The sequence below is a fragment of the Chiloscyllium plagiosum genome, chromosome 17, assembly GCF_004010195.1.
Source record: "Chiloscyllium plagiosum isolate BGI_BamShark_2017 chromosome 17, ASM401019v2, whole genome shotgun sequence".
Lineage (NCBI taxonomy): Eukaryota > Metazoa > Chordata > Chondrichthyes > Orectolobiformes > Hemiscylliidae > Chiloscyllium > Chiloscyllium plagiosum.
Window position 1 is genome coordinate 50992795 of NC_057726.1, and position 9800 is coordinate 51002594.

General features: G+C 43.7%; 1 protein-coding gene across 1 annotated transcript in view; it reads right to left on the minus strand.

Moving 5' to 3' along the window:
* The window catches only part of LOC122558738 (dynein axonemal heavy chain 5-like), a 274642-nt gene that overhangs the window by 30424 nt on the left and 234418 nt on the right, over window positions 1–9800 (minus strand). The gene's annotated exons all lie outside the window — the stretch shown is intronic.

A 9800-nucleotide genomic window follows, 5' to 3' on the forward strand; every position in this document is an offset into this window, starting at 1 on the left:
CCAACTTGCACGAGGTCGATAGATGTGTTGGGGCACTGCATCCAGATTCGAAGGAACTTACTCCTACTGCTCAGCTCCTCACCATTCCCATCCAGTTTGAAAATATAGCTTCTTTTTCCCATCCATGGGGAAGAGAAGCTAAAATTTATTGCTCTATGCACTATGGGGGGGTGGGGGGGTTGTTAGTCTTCATGCATGACTGACTATCTGCCCCACCATTGAGAACACAGACCAGATTGAGCTCCAACTATCCACTAAAAAGCCACACAGAGACTTGTCCTCCATTCTTACCCCAAATAGGTCTACATTGAGGCAAACTGTGGTCAGTTTCCCAACCCAGCAGGCAGGTCACACTGGTCTCCCAGTTGATAAATCATCCCCTTTTCTCCATTATGCAGTTAATTGGGTTAGTGATGAGTCATGAAGGTTGTTTATGGGCCTTTTTATCCAGGATTTAATTGCTGAGGTGATGAGAAAGGGTGGGTATCATTCCAGTATCAATCTATCCAATTATTCACCCTTTGCGCCATCTTTCTCAACATCGCCAGGGAGGGGATAGTTGTGCCCAGTGTTCCATTTCAATCCCTTATATCTAACAGCAGGATTCCAGGGAAGAGTTATGGATACAGGAATTTCAAGGTGGGCGGCACGGTGGCACAGTGGTTAGCACTGCTGCCTCACAGGGCCGGAGACCCGGGTTCAATTCCCGCCTCAGGCGACTGACTGTGTGGAGTTTGCACATTCTCCCCGTGTCTGCGTGGGTTTCCTCCGGGTGCTCCGGTTTCCTCCCACAATCCAAAGATGTGCAGGTCAGGTGAATTGGCCATGCTAAATTGCCTGTAGTGTTAGGTAAGGGGTAAATGTAGGGGTATGGGTGGGTTGCGCTTCGGCGGGTCGGTGTGGACTTGTTGGGCCGAAGGGCCTGTTTCCACACTGTAATCTAATCTAATCTAAAGGTGGTGGTGTGTAGGGAACAGTGGAGCAGAATTTTCATTTCTATGGTTGCTGGGAGGCATTGTTTAATTCAACATTTCTAACTCTTGCCAGGATCTCTTTAATGAGAGATTCTTCTCCAGACAAGGTGCAGGTTTTAACAAGCTCACGGGGAATCTGAGAGAAGTATGTGAATGGCATGGCTGAACTAAAGAATTGTGGCAAAGTTTGTTAACCAAACAACAAGTTTCTGACCTATTCCTGATCCCTTTAATGTGAGTCTATTCAGTAGAATTCTGCCCGTAGAGTCTCCTGGAATACCTGGATACTGTATTCAAATGTAACACATTTCGGGTGTAGGTACAGTAATTATTTGTGCCTACCTATAGCCTCAGTCCTGTTATGTCTTCTAACCAGACCTGGGAGTAACGATAACAGCTGGCAACTGCAGCTTGGCTTCTCACTTCATGCACTGAGGTTTCCAGGAGAACCACACTTGATTACACCAAGAGTATCAGACGTACAACCACCTTTGGTCATTTATAAACCTGGAAGCTGTATGGATTCTTTCTAAGTGTACTTTGGAATATCAAAGCAACCACTTCAACCACCCAGCACAATCCATCCGGTGAATGTTTATAAAAAGACTTAATCCGTAAATAAAAATCCTTCCATCAGTAATGGGGAAAATCCTCCATTGCTCTTTCACATCTGGGATCCTTGGGCCTGCTCTCTTTCAGTTTTATTATTTATTTAATCACTTCTTATTTCTATATGTGGTCATAGAGTCATAGAGATGTACAGCACGCAAACAGACCCTTTGGTCCAACCCTTCCATGCCGACCAGATATCCCAACCCAATCCAGTCCTACCTGCCAGCACCCAGCCGATATCCTTCCAAACCCCTCCTATTTATATACCCATCCAAATGTCTTTTAAATGTTGCAACTGTAGTTCTAGACTCGCCCACCCCAGGGAAAAGACTTTGTCTATTTATTCTATCCATGCACCACATAATTTTATAAAACTCTATAAGGTCACCCTTCAGCAGCCGATGCTCCAGGGAAAACAGCCCCAGCCTGTCCAGCCTCTCCCTATAGCTCAAATCCCCCAACCCTGGCAACATCCTTGTAAATCTTTTCTGAACCCTTCCAAGTTTCACAACATCATTCCGATAGGAAGGAGACCAGAATTGCACGCAATATTCTAACAGTGGCCTAACCAATGTCCTGTACAGCCGTAACATGACCTCTCAACTCCTGTACGCAATACTCTGACTGATAAAGAAAGGTATACCAAACGCCTTCCTCACTATCCTATCTACCTGCAACTTCACTTTCAAGGAGCCATGAACCTGCACTCCAAAATCTCTTTGTTCAGCAACACTCCCTAGGACCTTACCATTAAGTGTATACATCCTGCTAAGATTTGCTTTCCCAAAATGCAGCACCTCGCATTTATCTGAATTAAACTCCAACTGCCACTTCTCAGCCCATTGGCCCATCTGGTCAAGATCCTGTTGTAATCTGAGGTAACCTTCTTTGCTGTCCACTAAACCTCCAATTTTGGTGTCATCTGCAAATTTACTAACTACACCTCCTATGTTCATACCCCGGATCATTTATACAATTGACGAAAAGTAGTGAACCCAGCATCAATCCTTGTGATACTTCACTGGTCACAGGCCTCAAGTCTGAAAGACAACCCTCCACCACCACCCTCTGTCATCTACCTTTGAGCCAGTTATCCTGTTAGATCTAACCTTGCTAACCAATCTCCCATAGGGAACCTTGTCAAACGCCTTACTGAAGTCCATATAGATCACATCTACTGCTCTGCCCTCATTAATCCTCTTTGTTACTTCCTCAAAAAACTCAATCAAGTTTGTGAGACATGATTTCCCACGCACAAAGCCATGTTGACTATCCCGAATCAGTCCTTGCTCCTTACCACCCTTCTTAAACAGTGGCACCATGTTAGCCAACCTCCAGTCTTCCGGCACCTCACCTGTGACTATCAATGATACAATATCTCAGCAAGAGGCCCAGCAATCTCTTCCTGAGCTTCCCACAGAATTCTAGGGTACACTTGATCAGGTCCTGGGGATTTATCCACTTTTATGCATTCCAAGACATCCAGCACTTCCTCCTCTGTAATATGGACATTTTCAAGATGTCACCATCTATTTCCCTACAGTCTATATCTTTCATGTCCTTTTCCACAGTAATTACTGATGCAAGATACTCGTTTAGTATCTCCCCCATTTTCTGTGGCTCCACACAAAGGTTGCCTTGCTGATCTTTGAGGGGCCCTATTCTCTCCCTAGTTACCCTTCTGTCCTTAATGAACTTGTAAAAACCCTTTGGATTCTCCTTAGTTCGATTTGCCAAAGCTCTCACGTCACCTTTTTGCCCTCCTGATTTCCCTCTTAAGTATAGTCCCTTATACTCTTCTAAGAATTCACTCGATCTATCCTGTCTATACCTTATATATGCTTCCTCCTTTTTCTTAACCAAACCCTAAATTTCTTTAGGCATCCAGCATTCCCTATACCTACCAGCATTTCCTTTCACCCTAACAGGAATATACTGTGCCTGGACTCTCGTGATATCATTCCTGAAGGCTTCCCATTTTCCAGCTGTCCCTTTACCTGCGGACAATTGCCCCCAATCAGCTTTTGAAAGTTTTTGCCTAATATTGTCAAAATTTGCCTTTCTCCAATTTAGAACTTCAACTTTTAGATCTGGTCTATCCTTTTCCATCACTATTTTAAAACAAATAGAATTATGGTCACTGGCTCCAAAGTGCTCCCCCACTGACGCTTCAGTCACCTGCCCTGCCTTATTTCCCAAGAGTAGGTCTAGTTTTGCACCTTCTCGAGTAGGTACATCCAAATATTGAATCAGAAAATGTTCTTGAACACACTTAACCAATTCCTCTCCATGTAAACCCTTAACACTATGGCAGTCCCAGTCTATGTTTGGAAAATTAAAATCCCCTACCATAACTACCCTTTTATTCTTACAGATAGCTGAGATCTCCTTACAAGTTTGTTTCTCAATTTCCCTCTGACTATTAGGGTGTCTATAATACAATCCCAATAAGGTGATCATCCCTTTCTTATTTCTCAGTTCACCCAAATAATTTCCCTGGACATATTCCTGGGAATATCCTCCCTCAGCACAGCTGTAATGCTATCCCTTATCAAAAACGCCACTCCCTCTCCTCTTTTGCCTCCCTTTCTATCCTTCCTGTAGCATTTGTATCCTGGAACATTAAGCTGCCAGTCCTGCCCATCCCTGAGCCATGTTTCTGTAATTGCTATGATATCCCAGTCCCATGTTCCTAACCATGCCCTGAGTTCATCTGCCTTTCCTATTAGGCCCCTTGCATTGAAATAAATGCAGTTCAATTTATTCATCCTCCCGAGTCCCTGCCTGCCCTGACTGACTGACTGACTTCTGTTCCCAACTGTACCAGTCTCAAATTGATCTCTTTCCTTACTATCTCCCTGGGTTCCCCCCTCCCCACCTTACTAGTTTAAATCCTCCCAAGCAGTTCGAGCAAACCTCCCTGCCAGTATATTAGTCCCCTTCCAATTTAGGTTCTTCTTGTGCAGGAGTCACTTCTACCCCAAAAGAGATTCCAATGATCCAAAAATGTGAATCCTTCTCCCATACACCAGCTCCTCAGCCATGCATTCATCTGCTCTATCCTCCTATTCCTGCTCTCACTAGCTTGTAGCACCGGGGGTAATCCAGATATTACTACTCTCGAGGACCTCCTTTTTAAATTCCTGTCTACTCTCTGTAATCTCCCTTTAGAATCTCAATCTTTTCCCTTCCAATGTTGTTGGTTTCAATGTGTACAATAACCTCCTGCTGGCCCCTATCCCCCTTGAGAACATTCTGCACCCTCTCTGAGACATCCTTGATCCTGGAACCAGGGAAACAACACACCATTCTGCTTTTTTGCTACTGGCCACAGAACATCTGTCGGACTACAGAATCCCCTAACACAATTGATCTCGTGGAACCCAACGTACCCCTCATTGCATTAGAGCCAGTCTCAATACCAGAAACTTGGCTGTTTGTGTTAAATTCCTCCTTACAATCCATCACCCCCTACATTTTTCAAAACAGCATACTTGCTTGAAATGGAGATAGCCACAGAAGACTCCTGCACGAACTGCCTACCTCCCTTACGTTTCCAGGAGTTAAGTCATCTATGTGACTGTATCTATGAATTTTCCTCCTTCCTATAACTGTCATCCATCACATCCCCTTGCTGTTGCAAATTCCTCATTGCCCCTAACTGTCTCTCCAACCAATCCATTCGATCTGATACGATTCACAACCAACAGCACTTATTGCAGATATAATCCGCATTAACCCATAAGCTCTCCCTAAACTCCCACATCCGACAAGAAAAGTATATCACTCTACTAAAGGCCATTTTTGCTCCTTCACAATCTACAGACCCAGAAAATAGCACTGTCTTATTCCTCTACAAAACTCTGCTCCAGGTTAAATTAATACTTATAGCTTATATTTTAAATTTAATCAAAAGACATATCCGTCCCAATTCCCAACTTTTCCCTGTCCTCTAATGTTAGAAACATGTCCTCCGTCTTGTTCTTTTGATAAAATCTGTTAGCTCAATACTATAAATATTTTAATATTTGGTATAAATGTTTAATTTTCAAGAGATTTCAAAGACATTCTCCCCCTCTTACTCTCTCTGACCTGTACTGTCTGTTACTTTACCAACCCCAGATTTCAGGCAGCTTTGATTTCTCTCTCTGAGCCAGTAGTCTTGACCCAGACTTTTCGCACTTGCTAATAATTCATTGTTTATTTTTGTATATTAGAGAGTAAAATACGTTTTTGTCTCAAGAGCTCCCTCTGACTCTCTCTTCAACCGTTTCTCCTATCTATGAGGTTGTTTCCTCAGGTCTGCAGAGTAAGGAAGACCATTTCACTGACCTCTCACAGTTTATCTGTGCCACTGCCTGAATTAAAGCCTTCAAGCTTTAGTTCCTTTAAGGTGCTTGGAAGACTTTTCAGGGTCATTCGGCTTTTATAAATTATGAAGAGTTTCCCTCCATTCCCACAAGAATTTTGCTTTGTTAAATTGCTCAGAGTTAGAATATGTTGAATCAGAATTCTGATTAATTCTATTTCAATTAGTGAAAGAGAGATGCTGGATTTTAAAGTACCATGGTATAGATTGAGAGGTGTTTTGAGGATTCTTGAGAGGTGTTCTTTTTAGGATTCTAAAAGGACAGTGGATAATAAACCTGATGAGCAACTTTACCTTGACCAGAGGAGTACAAAGGATTGGAATGGAGTGCAGTTGGTATACCCATATTTATTCGCGACTCTTCCTCTCAAGGGCCCCCAGCCCGCTAGACACAGCCCTCGCAGCTACACTTAGGCCCTAGTCAATATAGCCAACAAGTGTGTGTCTATATAGTTCAATAAGGGCCGCCACGTCCTATAAAAAATGTTCAGTTTTCCTGTGCACCATACTCGTAAGGAAGTCCAGGGGGATATGCTCCATAACTAACCTACGCCATCCTAAAAGGCACGGTGGATTTTCTGAGACCCAGCTCATCAGAATGATCTGCCTCGCACAATACGAGAGAATATTAAACAGTTTCTTCCCATGCACATCTAAAGAAGGCAGATTCAGCAGACCCAAGAGGAGGGACACTGGATCTACCTTGACCTCTTCCAAAACATTTGCTATAGCACCCCGATACCTGCAAAGCTTGCAACATGACTACAAGCAATGAGTAAGAGCGTCAATATCTATTTTACATTTGGGACACATCTGAGATGTTCCTTTTATAAATTTCGCAAGCTGCTCTGGAGCCAAATAGGCCCTGTGGAGAACCTTCAGTTGCATAGCCTGTGTCCTATTACAGATTGAAATCTTCCTCACATTCTCCCAAATATCCTCCCATCCCTCTGATGAGATCTCTACTTCCAATTCCTGAGTCCAGATTCACATAGCTGTCTAATGTCTTTCAAGACACAACCTCCTAATAAATCAAGAGAACATCTGTAGACTGAAGTACTCCCCTCTCCACATCAGACTTATAGGAATTAACCAATAGTGTGGTCTTTTTCTGTATAAAGTCACTAATCTGAAAATATCAAAAGAGGTCCCTAGTGGACAATTCATATTTAAGGCTCAGCTGATCGAAATAAGTCTCCCAGACAGGAAACTCCTCTAGACTTCCATAACTTAAAGCAAGAATCCATTGATTCTGGCCAAAATCGTGGCATTCCTACTATGGGAGTAAAAAGGGAAGTTTTATATAAATTGCTCTCGCTTTGTTGCATCATTCTCCATGCTTTAACCGTGTTAATGCCAATCAGGTTTCTGCAATGTTCCATCACAATCTTCATCCTGTCCATAAACAGCAAATTAATGAGGGGGCGTTTTGCCTGGGAGGCCTCGATGTCCTGCCATATTGACCTCAGGTCCTGGCAAGCACAGACATTCACATAGGATGATCAAGAACGTATTTGATATCTCTTGAAACCTGGGCATTCTACCCCTCCTCCATCTCCTGTGGAAGCTGCAATTTAGCAAGCTTAATAAGAGGTCACCTGCAGCGCAAGATGAAAGAACCAAGTCAACTGTTAAGCCTCTGTAACGATTGCCGAGGTAGCACTAGAGGGAGCATTCGCATGGGATATAATAAACGAGAAAGAACATTCATTTTAAGCAGAGCTATTCTACCCAACCAAGATATTGGTAGAACCTCCTAACGCTGTAGATCCTGTCTTATCTTCTCAAGCAAATGCACAAAATTAGTTTTATATAATTGATCAAAGGCAGGAGAAATAAAAATGCCTAAATATAGACAGCCTTCCTGTGACCACCTGAAAGGGAATCAGATTACCTTCATGATCGTGTACTCCCAAAAGACCCCCCACAGGCATGGCCTCTAATTTCATAAAGTTCTAACCCGAGATAAGCGTAAAATAGATAAACATTTTCTTTTAAACGGGGCACCGATATTGTCGGGTTGGATAGAAAAAGAAGGACGTCATCTGCATAAAGGGTGATTTTACGCACCCCGCTTCCACCTTCGGGGCAACTATATTGGGGTCCCTCCGGATTGCTCAATCACTAATGTAAACAGCAGTGCTGAAAGGGGGCACTTGTCGGCTGCCTCTAGCAATATTAAAATTGTCAGACCTTATGCCATTAGTGAGAACCACTGCCTTAGGGTCGCTATATAATACTGCCACCCACCTGGCGAAAACCCCACCACCCCCCAAGGCCAAACCGTTCTAGGACATAAAAGAGGTACGGCCACTCTACCCAACCAAACGCTTTCTCTGCATCCAGGGAGACTACCAAGCCCAGAATCAACCCTTGCTGGCACACCCAGACCATATTCAGTACTCTTCTAATATTGTTAGAGGAGCTGGGGCCCTTAATAAAACCTGCCCAATCCTCCTTTACAATAGAGGGCAAGACCTTCTCCAACCTCAGTGCCAGCGTTTTCGACAGAATTTTAAAATCCACGTTTAACAGTAAGATGGGCCTGTACGAAGGACAGTCCTCGGGGGCTTTCCCTCTCTTGAGAATAAGGGAGATATTAGCTTCTCTCATAGAGAATGGGAGGCAGTCCTGACTATATGAATAACAGAGAGTATGGATAAACAGGTCAATCTCACTTTGAAAGGCTGTGATTAGTGGGATATTGCAAAGATTAGTATTTAGGTACCAGCGATATACAATAAATATCAAGGTTTTGATGCGAGGAACACCGTGGTGGCACGGTGGTCTAAGTGGTTAGTACTGCTGCCTTTCAGTGCCAGGGACACAGATTCAGCTCGAGCCTCGGGCGACTGTCTGTGTGGAGTTTGCACATTCTCCCTACGTCTGTGTGGGTTTCCTCCCACAATCCAAAGATGTGCAGGTTCGGTGAATTGGCCATGTTAAATTGTCCCTAGTGTTCAAGGATTTGTAGGTTAGGTGCATTGGTCAGGGGTAAATGTGAAGTAATAGGGTAGGGGGAATGGGTCAGGATGGGTTGGTGTGGACTTGTTGGGATGAAGGGCCTGTTTCCACACTGTAGGGATTCTATGATTTGTGTCTATAACAAATGTAGTATTTCTAGATTTTCAGATGATAGAAAACTAAGCAAGAATCTGTGTTATGCGAAAGATTTCAACAGGCTTAGTGAGTAGCTTAGGTCATGATGGATGGCATATAATTTGGAAACATGTGAGATTATCCACTATAGTAGGAAGAACAGATATGCAGAGTATTTCTCAAATGGTAAGAGATTGGTCAGTGTAGATATGCAAAGTGGCCTAGGTGTCCTTATCAATAAGTCCTGAAGGCTAACGTGCAGGATGCTATTAGGAATAGTCACAGAATATTAATTGCAATAGAATTTTCCTGATGAAGGGCTTTTACCCGAAACGTCGATTTTGCTGAAGCTCCTCGGATGCTGCCTGAACTGCTGTGCTCTTCCAGCACCATTGATCCAGAATCTGGTTTCCAGCATCTGCAGTCATTGTTTTTACCTCGTTGATTTTAACCCTACTGCGAATCCTCTTGCAAGGATGCCTGCCTTGAAGAAGTTTTCCTCCTCTCTCTACAAGAATCTCAGGGAGTCCCTCTCCCACTGCAACTCAGCACTGTCCCCATGACTTGTCCTACCTGCCTATCTTCTTTTCCACCTATCCACTCCACCCTCTCCTCCCTGACCTATCACCTTCATCTCCTCCCCCACTCACCTATTGTACTCTATGCTACTTTCTCCTCACCCACACCGTCCTCTCACTTACCTCTCCACCCTTCAGGCTCTCTGCCTGTATTCCTGATGAAGGGCT